General features: G+C 48.7%; 1 protein-coding gene and 1 long non-coding RNA gene across 2 annotated transcripts in view; one reads left to right on the forward strand and one right to left on the reverse strand.

The window, feature by feature from the left end:
* Positions 1–17,022, forward strand: part of LOC147113239 (cytosolic purine 5'-nucleotidase) — a 197,088-nt gene that overhangs the window by 50,216 nt on the left and 129,850 nt on the right. The gene's annotated exons all lie outside the window — the stretch shown is intronic.
* Positions 9,566–17,022, reverse strand: part of LOC147113240 (uncharacterized) — a 58,485-nt gene continuing 51,028 nt past the window's right edge. The window contains exon 2 of the long non-coding RNA XR_015079172.1: positions 9,566–11,783. This is a non-coding gene — a long non-coding RNA (uncharacterized LOC147113240). The remainder of the gene's footprint in view (positions 11,784–17,022) is intronic.

The raw sequence follows: 17,022 nt of genomic DNA on the forward strand, positions 1-17,022 counted from the left end.
GAAGGGGATGGATTCGTCCACTGTGTGCATGGTGGCTTTGGCAATGTCCTCCTTGATACGGTGGAAGGCTAAGCGGGCCTCTGCCGTCAAGGGAAAAGAGGTGGACTTGATCAGCGGACGGGCCTTGTCCGCATAGTAGGGGACCCACTGGGCGTAATAGGAGAAAAACCCTAGGCACCTCTTCAGGGCCTTGAGGCAGTGGGGCAGTGGGAGTTCCATAAGGGGACGCATCCGGTCGGGGTCGGGGCCGATGACTCCGTGTTCCACAACACAGCCAAGGATGGCGAGGCGGTTTGTGCGGAATATGCACTTCTCCTTGTTGTATGTCAGGTTTAGGAGTTGGGCGGTGCGGAGGAATTTTTCGAGGTTTGCGTCATGGTCCTGCAAGTCACGGCCGCAGATGGTCACATTGTCCAGATATGGGAAAGTGGCCTGCAATGCATTTTGATCTACCATCCGGTCCATCTCCCTTTGGAAGATGGAGACCCCGTTGGTGACGCCAAAGGGAACCCTAAGGAAGTGATAGAGGCGGCCGTTTGCCTCAAAGGCAGTGTACTGGCGGTCCTCAGGGCGGATGGGGAGCTGGTGGTACGCTGATTTCAGGTCAATGGTCGAGAAGACGCGGTACTGCGCGATCTGGTTGACCATATCAGCTATACGGGGGAGTGGGTAGGCGTCCAGCAGGGTGTAGCGATTTATTGTCTGGCTGTAGTCGATGACCAGGCGCTGCTTCTCGCTGGTCTTAACGACCACAACCTGGGCTCGCCAGGGGCTGGTGCTGCCCTCAATAATCCCTTCTTTCAGGAGCCGCTCCACTTCGGTTTTAATGAAAACCCTGTCCCCGGCACTGTATCGCCTGCTCTTTGTGGCGATGGGCTTACAGTCGGGGGTGAGGTTAGCAAACAGTGGTGGGGGGGTGACTCTGAGTGTGGAGAGGTTGCACCTGGTGCGCGGCGGGCAATTTGGAAGCTGCTGGCTGTGGACTGTGAGTGGGGGTAGGGGTCCACCGTACGCCATCGTAACACTTTTAAGGTGGCACTGAAAATCTAACCCCAGCAGGACGGCAGCGCAGAGGTCAGGCAGGACCAGAAGTTTAAAATGATCGTACACGGTCCCGTCTACTACGAGTGTCACCACGCAGTAGCCGCCGATGTCCGCCGACTGGGACTCGGAGGCCATAGAAATCCGCTGTTGCGCAGGCAGGACTGGGAGAGAGCAACGCCGCACCGTGTCGGGGTGGATGAAGCTCTCCGTGCTCCCAGAGTCAAAAAGGCAGATTGTATCGTGACCATTTACCTTAATGTCCATTGTGGAACTGGCCAGTTGGTGCGGTCTCGCTTGGTCCAGTGTAACGGATGCCAGCGTAGGGGTCGGTGTGTCGCTGCGGGTATCAGATGAGGCGGTGTCGGGGGCCTGCTGCGTCCCGGCTGTCGTCCAAGATGGCGGCGTCCATGATCCCCATGTGGCTGGAGGCGTCCAAAATGGCTGCTGTACCGGTGATTCGCACACGGCCGGGGAGGTCCAAAATGGCGGCCCGCATGGCCCACACGCGGCGCTGCTGGGGTTCGGGGTGGCTTTGGCCCTGCAGACGCTAGCGTAGTGTCCCTTCTTCCCGCAGCCCGAGCAGATCGCGTTTTTCGCCGGGCAGCGCGCTCTGGGGTGTTTTGCCTGGCCACAGAAGTAGCATTTCTGGCCTTGGGGCACTGCTGTCTGGCCTTGGGACACTGCTGCGGTAGTTGGGCCGTTGTTGGGGTGTGGCTGGGGTGGCACGGCGCTATGAGGCGGTCCTACCGTGTCCCAGGCTGTCATTCCCCGCGGCATCCACGGTGCAGAGGAGTAGGCATCCATGCCCTGGTAGGCTGCATCCAACGATAGTGCGAGTTCAGAGGCCTTGTTGAGGTCGAGGTTACTCTGCTCCAACAGTCGCTGTCGGGTGTAATTGGATCTGTGGCCCGCTACAAAAGCGTCCCGGATAAGTTCCTCTGTGTACACGGCGGCCTTTACATCCTTACAACCACAGGCCCGGCCAAGCACAGACAGTGCCTGAAGGTATTCCACGGTCGATTCCCCAGGTTGTTGTTTACGACTCCCCAGGAGGTGCCTGGCGTACACTTCGTTCACTGGGCGCGTGTACTGGTCCTTGAGGAGCTTGATAGCATCCGCGTACGAGGTCGCGTCTTGGATGACCGAGTACACTCGGTGGTTCACTTTGGAGGTCAGGACATCCAGTTTGTCCTCGTCCGATTTGATTGCTTCGGAGGCGGTCAGGAATTTTTCGAAACACTTAAGCCAGTGAGTAAACTTGGTGGATGAGTCCGCCTCCCGATGATCTAAGTCCAGGCATGCTGGTGTGAGGATCTTCTCCATTATAAAAATGTTGTTAATAAAATTGATGTGCTATCAATTACTCATAAAAGACTGAGAGTTAGAAGAGTAACTAAAGGCTTTTATTAACAACAGAATGGAGGTCTGCCTCGAGTGGTCGACCGGTCCAGGATACAAGGGCTGGGGAGCAGTCACCTTTATACTAGGACCTGTGGGAGGAGTCAGCCGAGGCATGTCCAGGCATGTACACAGTGGAATACAAACAGGACAAACAGGAATACAAACAGTGGTTTACCACAATATCCATAAAGAAGAACAAGTCTCTAAGAAGAGTGAAGAAAACAATACCGACGAGAAGGTTGTTTCAAGTGCTCTGGTGTCGCTAGACCCAGAGACTTGTGGACTCACTGGGGCCGGTGACAGTGATTGTATTCTTGCCATCGTACCAGTGAAGATCAAGTCTAAGAGGAGCGAGAAGCTTGTGGAGACTTACGCCTTCATGGATCCAGGTAGTTCAGCAACGTTCTGCACAGAATCACTCATGCGACAGCTGAACGTTAGAGGCAGAAGAACAGAAATCCTATTACGCACCATGGGTCATGAGAAGTCAATGCAAAGTTATATCCTGTCAGATTTAGAAGTGTGTGGACTTGAAGAGAAGGACTTCATAGACCTGCCTAATGTTTTCACACAGAGGGAGATTCCTGTTAGAATAGGGAACTTAGCCCTGCAGAAGGATGTGGATAGATGGCCTTACCTAGAAAAGGTGCGTCTCCCATACATTGAAGCAGAAATTGGCCTATTAATTGGAACCAATGCCTACAAAACTATGGAGCCATGGCAGGTGATAAACAGCAAGGATGACGGACCCTACGCCGTCAGGACAGCCCTTGGATGGGTAGTCAATGGACCGGTAAGGAGAGATGATGGCCACAAGTCGAACAAGGAGGAACGACAAAATGTCACAGTTAATCGCATCTCTATCGCAAGCATTGAAGAGCTGTTGATACAGCAGTTCAACGCAGACTTTTCAGAACGCAGCTGTGAGGAAAAGACAGAGATGTCACAAGAAGACCATCAGTTCATGGATTTGATGACAAGGTCTACACAGTTCATCGATGGCCACTATCACATTGGTTTGCCACTGAGAAGACAGACCGCGAAGATGCCGAACAATCGCTGCATAGCAGAGCAACGCGTCATCAGTCTAAAGAGAAAGCTGAACAAGAACCCCGACTTTCACGAAGACTACAAAGGCTTCATGAGAAACATCATAGCGAAAGGCTATGCTGTAAAAGTGCCCGAGGAACAGTTGAACAGAGACGATGGAAGGGTCTGGTACATTCCTCATCACGGTGTGTATCACCCAAAGAAGAAAAAGATCCGTGTAGTGTTTGACTGCGCCGCCTCATTCAGAGGAACTTCACTGAATGACCAGCTGCTTCAAGGTCCTGATCTTACTAATACCCTCATTGGTGTCTTGACTAGGTTTAGACAAGAGCTTGTTGCCATGATGGCAGACATAGAATCAATGTTCTACCAAGTCAGAATCCCTGACGAAGATGCTGATCTTCTGCGTTTCCTTTGGTGGCCAGATGGCGACGTTAGTGAAGCGATGGTGGAATGTAGAATGGCCGTACACTTGTTCGGAGCCACATCATCTCCCAGCTGTGCAAGCTACGCTCTCAGAAAAACTGCAGAAGATGGCAAAGGCAAAGCACCATCAGAGGCTGTGGAGACAATCTTCAGAAACTTTTATGTCGATGACTGTCTGAAGTCCGTGTCAACAGAAGACGATGCCATCGCACTGTCAAGAGACCTTAGAACTCTGTGTTCGAATGGAGGATTCCATCTGACTAAGTGGATAAGCAACAGCAGAGCAGTTCTAGCTTCTATCCCAGAAAAGGAAAGAGCCACTGAAGTCAAAGATCTGGACCTGAGCCACGATGTCCTTCCTATCGAGAGAGCTCTTGGTGTACAATGGTGCATTGAGTCAGACACGTTCAACTTCAGGATAATGGTGAACGAAAGACCATCCACAAGACGAGGGATTCTCTCCGTGGTCAGTTCCATCTACGACCCTCTTGGATTCCTGGCACCACTCATTCTGCCGGTGAAGCTGATGCTACGAGAGCTGTGTAGAGACAAGAGAGGATGGGATGAAGATATCCCAGAAGGTCAAGCTCAGAGATGGCACAGATGGTTGACAGATTTGCAACAACTTTCTGGCTTCAACGTCAGTAGATGCATCAAGCCTGTGAGTTTTGGAGTTACAAAGACGGCTCAACTACATCATTTCTCGGACGCCAGTGAGGACGGCTATGGCACAGCTACTTACCTCTTGCTGACAAATCAACAGGGCCAGAAACATTGTGCCTTCCTCATGGGGAAATCCAGGGTGGCTCCGCTGAAGCAGGTCACCATCCCGAGACTGGAGTTGACGGCAGCGGTTGTTGCAGTTAAAGTTGACCAGGCGATGCGGAAAGAGTTACAGCTCCCACTAGAAGAATCTGTCTTCTGGACGGATAGCACGATGGTGCTGAAGTATATAGAGAATGAGAAGATACGCTTCAAGACCTTCGTAGCAAACAGAATCTCATCCATTAGAGAAGCTACACAACCATCTCAATGGAGGTATGTAAACACCTCATTAAACCCAGCAGATCAAGCCTCACGGGGATTGAAGGCTGAAAACTTGGATACAAGGCCCAAGTTATCTGCTGGAAACAGAGAGATCATGGCCAGAAAGACCAGATATGCCAAGTCAGATTGCTGAAGACGACGTCGCAGTAAAGAGATCAATCACAGTAAATCTCATAACTACGAAAGAGAACTTTGACACAGTGAACAAGCTTGTTAACCATTTCTCAGGATGGCACCAGTTGAGGAAAGCAGTTGCATGGTTTCTAAGGTTGAAAGAGTTGCTGCTACACCTGAGCGGTAAGAGAAAAGAGTACCGAGCCACTATCAGTCAGCCTGACAGTAACCCCGATAAGCAGAGAATGCTTCTACAGCAGTATATGCATCAGCACAAGACCACATTGGGTAAGAATTCATTGACCGTGGAGGATTTGGCCAAGGCTGAGATGGAGATAGTTTGCTTCAGTCAAAGACAAAGATACCCAGAAGAAATCGAAGCTTTACAGCGAAATACTCCAATCAAGAAAGGTAGTCATATCTACAAGCTGGACCCTACACTGCAAGATGGAGTACTGAGGGTGGGAGGGAGACTAAACAAATCTGCTATGCCAGAGGAGGCCAAGCATCCTGCTATCCTTTCTAAGGACCTCCGGGTTGCTACTCTCATTCTTCAGCATATACACCAGAGTATTGGACACAGTGGGAGGAATCACGTGCTTGCGAAGCTAAGACAAAGATACTGGATTCCAGGAGCTAATTCTGTAATAAGAAAAATACTCTCTGAATGCATTGTTTGCAGACGGTTACACGCTAGAGCTGGGGAGCAGAAAATGGCAGACCTGCCTGAAGACCGTTTGTTACCAGACAAGCCCCCATTTACAAACGTAGGGGTGGACTATTTCGGGCCTTTCGAGGTAAAGCGAGGACAGAGCCTTGTCAAGAGATATGGTGTGCTTTTCACTTGTTTGACCATCAGAGCAGTTCATATTGAGGTGGCACACACGCTTGACACTGATTCCTGTATTAACGCCTTGCGGCGCTTTGTCTGTAGAAGAGGTCAGGTGTCCATTATGCGTTCTGATAATGGCACTAATTTCGTCGGAGCGGAGAGAGAACTGCGGGAAGCTATTGAAGGTTGGAATCGGCTTAAAATACAGGAAGCCATGATGCAAACAGGAATTAAGTGGATCTTCAATCCTCCGGCTGCATCCCACCATGGAGGTGTCTGGGAAAGACAGATACGCACCGTAAGAAAACTACTCAGTTCTGTACTGAAGCAGCAAGCGCTCGACGACGAGGGACTCCAAACCGTTCTGTGCGAGGTCGAAGCCATCATTAATGACCGACCGATGACTAAGACATCAGATGATCCCAATGACCTCGAAGCCCTGACTCCGAACCACCTGTTGTTGTTGAAAACACAGCCAGCCATGCCCCCGGGAGTCTTCAAAAAGGAAGATCTGTATGCCCGTCGGAAGTGGAGGCAAGTTCAGTATATGTCAGACCTTTTCTGGACCAGATGGACAAGAGAATACTTACCTCTGCTACAGGAGCGTCAAAAATGGTCCAAAATAAAGAGGAACTTCATTGTCGGAGACATTGTCTTAATCGTGGATGATTCAGCCCCTAGAAATTCTTGGTTGATGGGAAAAATAATTAAGACCATGCCAGACTCCAGAGGCGTCGTTCGTCACGTTTGTTTGCAAACCAAGACCAGTACCCTGGAAAGACCGATCACAAAGCTCTGCCTGCTACAAGAAGCAGCGTGAAAAGTTCCTGAACGAAAAAAGTGGACACTTATATTGTAAATATGTTGAACTCATTAGTTTATGACTCTTAATGTTTGAGTAATTGATACGCTTCATGTGCCTAGTCAATTAGGGGCCGGAATGTAAGAGCCATAAAAGCTTAAGAAAATACTTTAAAATATTGGTTAAATAGCATAATACAGTTAATTTACCTGATTGACTTATTGTATTAAGAAACCCCCTATTTTCTTGCTCCAGTAGTATAGTCCGAGACACCCCCTTCATTCTTGCCACAATGGTACAGTCCCTAAGCCACACATGGTATGCAGCCATTTTACAGTTTAAACTCCACGTGGCTGAAGGAGGCAGAAGTTGTGAGGTTTGGAGCAATACAGTTTTTGACCGTGTTCGTTTATACGTGTTTGCTTTGTAATTCCGTTTGTGAAGTGTTATAGTAAACAGTTTAAAAGACAAAGCTACGTTTGGGAATGTTTTATTTCGACACGCGTCTACTCGTTGTTAACAGCCCCACAGCTCAGTGGCTGCCTGTTTGGAAACTAAGAAGCGCCACTACAAGCTCTGATGATGTGGAATCTGTATGGGCAGAGCTGAGAAATACCATGGGGCAGAAAACGTTAGTGGGAGATGTATACAGACCCCCAAACAGTAATGCTGAGGTTGGAGATGGCATTAAATGGGAAATTAGAGATGTGTGCAATAAGGGCACAGCAGTGATCATGGTTGACTTTAATCTACATATAGATTGGGCTAACCAAATTAGTAATACTGTGGAGGAGGAATTCCTGGAGTGTAAACGGGATGGTTTCCTGGACCAACATGTCGAGGAACCAACTAGAGATCAGGCCATCTTAGACTGGGTATTATGTAATGAGAAAGGATTAATTAGCAATCTTGTTGTGCGAGGCCCCTTGGGGCGGAGCGATCATAATATGATAGAATTCTTCATTAAGATGGAGAGTGAAGTAGTTGACTCAGAGACTAGGGTCCTGAATTTAAATAAAGGAAACTACGATGGTATGAGGCATAAGTTGGCTAGGATGGATTGGGGAACGTTACTTAAAGGGTTGATGGTGGATAGGCAATGGCAAACAGTTAAAGATCGCATGGATGAACTACAGAATTTGTTCATCCCTGTTTGGCATAAAAATAAAACAAAAAAGGTGACTCAACTGTGGCTAACAAGGGAAATTAGGAATAGCATAAGATCCAAGGAGAGGCATATAAATTGGCCAGAAAAAGCAGCAAACCTGAGGATTGGGAGCAGTTTAGGATTCAGCAAAGGAGGATAAAAGGATTAATTAAGAGGGGGAAAAATAGTGTATGAGAGTAAGCTTGCAGGGAACATAAAAACTGACTGTAAAAACTTCTATAGATATGTGAAGAGAAAAAGATTGGTGAAGTCAAGCGTAGGTCCCTTGCAGTCAGAATCAGGGGAATTTATAATGGGGAACAAAGAAATGGCAGACCAATTAAATACATATTTTGGTTCTGTCTTCACAAAGGAGGACACAAATAACCTCCCAGAGATGTCAGGGAACATAGGGTCTAATGAGAGGGAGGAATTGAATGAAATCAGTATTTGTAGGGAAATTGACAGGATTGAAGGCTGATAAATCCCCAGGGCCTGATAATCTACATCCTAGGGTACTTAAGGAAGTGGCCCTAGAAATAGTAGATGCATTGCTGGTCATCTTCCAAAATTCTATAGACTCTGGAACAGTTCCCATGGATTGGAGGATAGCTAATGTAATCCCACTATTTAAAAAATGTGGTAGAGAGAAAACGGGGAATTATAGACCGGTAAGTCTGACAACGGTAGTGGGGAAAATGCTGGAGTCCATTATAAAAGATGTAATAGCAGAGCACTTGGAAAACAGTGACAGGATCGGACAAAGTGAACATGGATTTACAAAAGGTAAATCATGCTTGACTAATCTACTGGAATTTTTTGAGGATGTAACTGGTAGAATAGATAAGGGAGAACCAGTGGATGTGGTGTATTTGGACTTTCAGAAGGCTTTCGATAAGGTCCCGCATAAGAGATTAGCGTGCAAAGTTAAAGCACACGGGATTGGGGGTAAGGTACTGTCTTGGATAGAGAACTGGTTGGCAGACAGGAAGCAAAGAGTTGGAAGAAACCGGTCTTTTTCCGAGTGGCAGGCAGTGACTAGTGGGGTACTGCAGGGATCGGTGCTAGGACCCCAGCTATTCACAATATATATAAATGATCTAGACGAGGGAACTAGATGTAATATCTCCAAGTTTGCAGATGACACAAAGCTGGGTGGGCGTGTGTGCTGTGAGGAGGATGCAGAGAAACTCCAGTATGATTTGGACAGGTTGGGTGATTATACTGCATTTGCCACGCATCTGCCCAATGTGGATAAATGCAAGGTTATCCACTTCGGTGGCAAAAACAGGAAGACAGATTATTATCTGAATGGCAATAGATTGGGAAAAGAGGAAGTGCAACGAGACCTGGGTGTCCTTGTGCACCAGTCGCTGAAGGTAAGCATGCAGGTGCAGCAGGTGCAGCAGGCGGTAAATGGTATGTTGGCCTTCATAGCGAGAGGATTCGAGTACAGGAGCAAGGATGTCTTGCTGCAGTTGTACAGGGCCTTGGTGAGACCACACCTTGAGTATTGTGTGCAGTTTTGGTCGCCTTATCTGAGGAAGGATGTTCTTGCCATGGAGGGAGTGTAGCGAAGATTCACCAGACTGATACCTGGGACGGCAGGAATGACGTATGAGGAGAGATTGGGTCGATTGGGCTTATATTCGCTTGTAGGAATAGGTGTATTCCTAACAAATAACGGAGCTTGACTCGGAAGAACAACAAACAGGATTTTAATGTTGAATTAGATGAAATACAGCAAACAACGTAGAACGATGCAGGAGAGTCGTGGAACAGGTCTTTCCCCAGTGGGGACGCCACGAGGACTGACTAGGCAGTCCGGAAGTTTGCGCGATGATGTCATCGCGCTTGCGTCGTGACGTCATTGCGTTGCTCGTGTTTCCCGCACTTGGGGCGGTCACGTGACTCGCGTGATGATGTTATCACGTCTACCCGGCACTTGGCATTGGAGCTGGCCGTTGCGGCCGAAGTCGCTGGAGCGGGAGGCTGAGCTGGGCCGGCGATTGCCGCGGGAGCGGGAGACCGAGCTGGCCCGGCTCGCATTCTTAAAGGGGCAACGGCCCGAACATGCAAACAGTTTCTACACAATGTTGAAGAGAATTATGTACAACAGGTAAGAGACATTCGGTAGTGCCACTACATACGCCCCCCCAGAATTCGCTTCAACGGACAAAGTCAAACGGTGAAGTGGTCTGACTAGCTTGTCCGAAGGACTCCTGCAGTCTCGAGACGGAGACTGTTGGGTGGCTGGTGGTCAGGCGGACGATCATAACTGACATGCTGTAACGACGATGGGTGGTTGGTGGTCATGGCGGTCGTGCTGTTTGGACTTGGCGGGCGAGGTCGAAAGGTGCTGGCCGTGGGCGGATCCTTGCGTGCATCGCGGTGAATAAAACGTATCCAGCCGTGCAAAGGACCGTGGCGTCATGGCGAATAAACGTATTCAGCCATGCGAAGGACCGTGGAGACGCGTGACCTCTGCAACCCGTGGTTCGAAGCGGGTGCCGGGGCAAAACAGCAGGCCGCCTCATATTGACGGGCAGGTTTGGCAGATGCGGACCATGGCTCTGTTGATGTTGGAGAAAGTCCCCAGTCTGACAAAATCTGCAGGAACGCCGAACAGGCGATCCAGGAGGACTTGGCGGGCGAGGTCGGTGAACTCGCCGACAGGTGAGCGAACGCTTCGGTAGTCCGGAACGCACGGAACGGTGCGTGCCGTAGTGCTATGATGGTAACACAAAAGAGAGTGAACCGTTGCTGCATTGATCAGTGATCGGTGATCGGTGATGACAGCAACTTTCGCGTGGCCGATCGCGGCCGCGGGATGCCCGTTGGACCCATCGTCGATGTTTGCAGCGTCAGTAGAAGTTCGCGCTTGTTGAGGGGAACACTGTAGAGAGGGCGGCAACGCTTCGAGTTGTTGGTTTAGGGGGAAAACTGCTGGGAGGGCGGCAACGCTTCTAGTTATTGTTGATTGAGAGGGAAAACTGCCGGGAGGGCGGCAACGCTTCGCTTTCGCGCTGAAAAGCATGGTAGAAAACACAACCAGCAGGCTGATGGGCTGGTGCGTCGTCGGCGGGGAATGAGTCTTCGTGTTTCACGAGGGAAGGGTCCTCGTGGTTTGCGAGGGAACAGTCCTCGTGGTTCGTGAGGGATGGGTCCTCGTGGTTCGTGAGGGATGGGTCCTCGTGGTTTGCAAGGGATGGGTCCTCGTGGTTTGCGAGGGATGGGTCCTCGTGGTTTGCGAGGGATGGGTCCTCGTGGTTTGCGAGGGATGGGTCCTCGTTCGCGAGGAGTGCGTCCTCGTGGCATCTCCGCGGGGGCGCGCTCCGATCTTGTGGGCCCGAAAACCTGCGAAACCCGTGCTTGGAGGGATGTTTACTTGCTGTTGTGTTGGGAGATGTCGTGGAGGCGGACGATCCGTAAGGCGGTAGAGCTGATGAATACGGAGACCTCGTTGGTCTGCGCCGCATCGATGTTCTTGGCGAACGGGGTTTCTACCTGAAGAAAGCACGAGGGTGGTTGCTGCTCCCTGAATTGCGGTAGCAACAGCGAAACAGCTGATGCTTCCATGGTGTGCTTTTGTGAAAATCGTTCACAAAAATCGGGGTCTGGCTGCGTTTCGTTCGTGAAAAACGGGATCGCCTCCAGGCTGCGCTTCCTTTGCGAATACGTTTGCAAAGACGGGGTCGCCAATGTAGGAATTGGTGTTCGTCGGTCGTTGTTCGTCGGTTGTTGTTCGTCGGGCTCTTCTTCTGTGAAATCGTTCACAGAGACGGGGTTCAGGCTGTGCGCGTCGTCCGTGAAAAACGTTCACGGAGACGGGGTCACCAATGTAGGTTTTGATGAATTCCCATCCTCACATCGTTGGGTCACCAATGTAGGAATAGGTGTATTCCTAACAAATAACGGAGCTTGACTCGGAAGAACAACAAACAGGATTTTAATGTTGAATTAGATGAAATACAGCAAACAACGTAGAACAATGCAGGAGAGTCGTGGAACAGGTCTTTCCCCAGTGGGGACACCACGAGGACTGACAAGGCAGTCCAGAGGTTTGCGCGATGACGTCATCGCGTTTGCGTCGTGACGCCATCGTGTTGCTCGCGTTTCCCGCGCTTGGGGCATCACGTGACTTGCGACGTGACGTCATCGTGTTTGCCTGCACTTGGGGCGGCCACGTGACTCGCGTGATGACGTTATCATGTCTACCCGGCACCCGGCATTGGAGCTGGCCGTTGCGGCCGAAGTCGCGGGAGCGGGAGGCCAAGCTGGGCCGGCAATTGACACGGGAGCGGGAGACCGAGCTGGGCTGGCGATTGCCGCGGGAGCGGGAGACCGAGCTGGCCCGGCTCGTGTTCTTAAAGGAGCAACGGCCCAAACATGCAAACAGTACATACACAACGTTGAAGAGAATTATGTACAACAGGTAAGAGACATTCGGTAGTGCCACAACACGCTAGAGTTTAGAAGAATGAGATGGGATCTCATTGAAACTTATAAAATTCTAACAGGACTAGACAGACTAGATGCAGGAAGGATGTTTCCGATGGCCGGGGAGTCCAGAACCAGGGGTCACAGTCTAAGGATAAGGGGTAAGCCATTTAGGACAGAGATGAGAAGGAATTTCTTCACCCAGAGTGTGGTGAACCTGTGGAATTCTCTATTACAGAAGGCAGTTGAGGCCAATTCATTAAATATATTCAAGAAGGAGTTAGATATATTTCTTAAGGCTAAAGGGATCAAGGGATATGGGGAGAAAGCAGGGACTGGGTACTGAATTTGGATGATCAGCCATGATCTGATTAAATGGTGGAACAGGCTCGATGGGCCGAATGGCCTACTCCTGCTCCTATCTTCTATGTTTCTATGAGAAAGGGTTAATTAATAACCTTGTAGTATGAGGGGTGAGTTGGCTAAGGTAGATTGGGAAACGACATTAAAAGGTATGACGGCAGAGAAGCAATGACTAACATTTAAAGAATTAATACATAATTTACAACAAATATACATTCCTTTAAGGCACAAAAACCCCACAGGAAAAGTGGTCCAACCGTAGCTAACAAGAGAAGTTAAAGATAGTATTAGATCAAAGGAAGAGGCTTATAATATTGCCAAAAAGTATAGTAAGCCTGAAGAGTGGGAGGATTTTAGAATTCAGCAAAGGAAGACCAAGAGATTGATAAAGAAAGGGAAAATAGAATATGAGAGTAAACTAACGAGAGACGTAAAAACAGAATGTAAAAGCTTCTGTAGGTATGTAAAAAGGAAAAGATTAGCGAAAGTAAATGTGGGTCCCTTACAGGCTGAGACAGGAGAAATTATAATGGGGAATAAGGAAATGGCAGAGAAATTAAACAAATACATTGTGTCTGTCTTCACGGAAGAAGATGCGAAAAACTTCCTGGAAATAGTGGAGAACCAAGGCTCTAGTGAGGATGAGGAACTGAAAGAAATTAGTTTTAGTAATAAAAGTACTGGAGAAATTTATGAGACTGAAAGCCGATAAATCCCCTGGACCTGATGGCCTACATCCTCGGGTTTTGAAAGAGGTGGCTATAGAGATAGTGGATGCATTGGTTGTCATTTTCCAAAATTCCATAGATTCTAGAACGGTTCCCACAGATTGGAAGGTAGCAAATGTATTTAAGAAAGGAGGGAGAGAGAAAATGGGGAACTACAGACCAGTTAGCCTGACATCAGTAGTAGGGGAAATGCTAGAATCTATTATTAAGGACGTGGTAACAGGGCACTTAGACAATAATAATAGGATTGGGCAGAGTCAACACAGATTTATGAAAGGGAAATCGTGTTTGACAAATCTGTTAGAGTTTTTTGAGGTTGTAACTAGCAGAATAGATAAGGGGGAACCAGTGGATGTGGTGTATTTGGATTTTCAGAAGGCATTCGATAAGGTGCCACACAAGAGGTTATTAAACAAAATTAGGGCTCATGGGATTGGGGGTAATATACTAGCATGGATTGAGGATTGGTTAACGGGCAAAAAACAGAGAGTAGGAATAAACGGGTAATTTTCAGGTTGGCAGGCTGTAACTAGTGGGGTACCGCAAGGATCAGTGCTTGGGCCTCAGCTATTCACAATCTACATCAATGATTTGGATGAGGGGACCAAATGTAATATATCCAAGTTTGCTGATGATACAAAGCTGGGTGGGAATGTAAGTTGTGAGGAGGATGCAAGGAGGCTTCAAGGGGATATAGACAGGCTAAGTGAGTGGGCAAGAACATGGCAAATGGAATATAATGTGGAGAAATGTGAAGTTATCCACTTTGATAGGAAAAATAGAAAAGCAGAGTATTTTTTAAATGGTGAGAGATTGGGAAATGTTGGTGTTCAGAGGGACCTGGGTGTCCTTGTACACGAATCACTGAAAGTTAACATGCAGGTACAGCAAACAATTAAGAAAGCAAATGGTATGTTGGTCTTTATTACAAGAGGATTTGAGTATAAGAGTAAAGATATCTTACTGCAATTATATAGGGCCCTGGTGAGACCACACCTGGAGTACTGTATGCAGTTTTGGTCTCCTTACCTAAGGAAGGATATACTTGCCATAGAGGGTGTTGTGTCTGTGTATAATCAGACACAGACTGCAGGAGAAACGGTACAACAGGTGTTTACTCAACGTGGCTCACAGTGGAACTGGTCTGTACAGATTACTACTCAGTGCTATATACAGGTGTGGTCACTGCCGGTACTGCAGTATACATGAGCTGTAAAAAGTAGTTCCCCCCCCTTAAAAAGGTATATACATTACAATTCCTCCCCTTTTAGATTAACAGTACCATAACACTCATTTAACAATTCAATATCAAACTAATTACAATTAACACTTTTAACATGCAACATTAGCTGAAAATAGTCTATTTATATATTCAGTCTTTGGGGAGGCTTCCTGATCCTTTCTGGATAGCGCCTTTCCCGAGTGTCTTGCTCTTGGTGCGGAGGCGATTCTGGCCCCCTGTCGTCGGTTGGTTCATCAGCTTCCGACGCTACTGTTTCTGGGGTAGATGCGACCTGTACGTCGGGTTCATCACCAGGTACGTATGGGCGAGGCATGGGGTTGACTTCTTCCTGTGACTCTAGGATCTGGTCAGCATGGCGTCTCACGATGCTCTCCCCAACGTCCACTGTGTACATTAGTGGGCCCTGCCGTGTGCATATCGTTCCTGGCTGCCATTTTTCTGTTCGGTAGTCGCGGGCCAAGACTGGTTGCCCTACATTGAAGCTCCTTGTTGGCTTCTCATGGATGTGCTGGAATTGCTTACTCTCAATATCTCTTCGTACGTTTGGTCTGAGCAAATCCAGGCGAGATCTTAACCTTCGGTTAAAGAACATCATGGCTGGGGCCTGGTTGGTGACTGCATGTGTCGCATTCCGGTAGGTGAACAGGAAATTGTCCACCTTGTGCTGCAGCGGAAAGTTGGCATTGTAGTGTATGTACCTTTAAGGGGAGAACTACTTTTTACAGCTCCTGTATACTGTAGTACCGGCAGTGACCACACTTGTATATAAACCCTGAGTAGGGATCTGTATAGTTAGTTTTAGAGTAACCCTCATCCAGTAAACACCTGTTGATTGTTCCCTGCAGTCTCTTGTCTCATTATTGAAGGAAACACAACATCAAGATACACGGATCTAACATTGGCGACGAGAAGATTCAAACCTACCTGCAACTCTGCATCACCTCCCAGGGATTCGCTCCTGGAGAACAGTGAAAGAAGAAGGCCGAGTCCAGAAGCACGGGCGTCAACCGTCCAGCGGAGATTTGAGCATCGCAGGGGAGGCTGTTGAGAGCTGGGCTTGGTTCTCCAGTCACGGTGGTCCAGCGAAACGGGCTGGCAACAGGTACGGCGCAGACCCTTCCCGGACAGCGGCGGCTAGAGCCGACCGACGGCACAGAAAAAGGCCGAGCAGCGTCGACGGGAGAAGAGAGAGGGTAGAGCGCACAGGGCACAGCCGGTGTTCAGGACCGAGCGGCGTCGACGGGAGAAGAGAGAGGGTAGAGCGCACAGAGCGCAGCCGGTGTTCAAGGGCCGAGCAGCGGCAACGAGAGAGAGAGGTGCACAGGAAAACGTGCAGAGCGCAGCCGGTGTTCAAGGGCCGAGCCGCAGCAGAGAATAAGGGAGAGCGCGGGAGACGCCATTTTGAGCCGCAGCGGAGAAGAAGGGAGAGCGCGGGAGATGCCATTTTGAGCCAGTCTAACCACACCAAAAAAAAAAAAAAATGCCGAAGAGTGGCAGTATCACAGCGTTCGACAATGAAGTTGAAGATTGGACGACATATGTCGAATGCATTGAAGTATACTGCAAGGCGAATGAAGTGCCAGATGACAAGAAAGCGCTGGTATTGTTGAATTCAATGGGTGCAAAAACGTATGGCTTACTGCGAAACCTAGTAACCCCAGAGAAACCAGTGGAAAAGAATTTTGAAAACATAGTGTCAATCCTACAGGACCACTTAAACCCCACACCGCTGCTGATAGCAGAAAGATTTAAGTTTCACAAAAGGAACCAGCATAAAGATGAAAGTAATGCTGAGTATTTAACGGAACTGCGCAAGCTATCGAAACACTGCCAGTTTGGAACGGGACTAGCAGATACTTTAAGGGACAAGTTTGTGTGTGGGCTTCAAAGTGAAGGAACCCAGAAACAGCTTCTATCAGAAAAGGATCTTACGCTGGACAAGGCTTTCAGCATGGCAGTATCACATGAAGCAGCAGCATGGGGCGTGGCAGAGATACAACGGAGACTGCAAGAATATGGCACAAATGAAATGTCATACGGAACAGTGAAGTGCTGTCGCTGCGGCAGAACAACACACGACCATAAGGATTGCTGGTTCAAGGACCAAGAGTGCAGACAGTGTGGAAAAGTAGGACACATAGCAAGAGTCTGCAGGTCGGAAAAGAAAACCAGCAGCAAGAAATCTCCACAGGAGACGTACAAGGAGGTACACAAGGTGACGGAGAGTAGTTCAGACGAACAGAAAAGTGATACAGACTCTGGAAGCAAGGAGCTGGGTTGTCTGAAACTACATAATGTGATCAAAACGGAGGATCACCAAACTATCTGGGTCACGCTCAAGATAGCCGGAGTCCAAGTGAAAATGGAATTGGACACAGGATCAGC

The sequence above is a fragment of the Somniosus microcephalus genome, chromosome 8 (genome assembly GCF_052327205.1).
Source record: "Somniosus microcephalus isolate GS21.2 chromosome 8, FLI_Smic_1.0, whole genome shotgun sequence".
Lineage (NCBI taxonomy): Eukaryota > Metazoa > Chordata > Chondrichthyes > Squaliformes > Somniosidae > Somniosus > Somniosus microcephalus.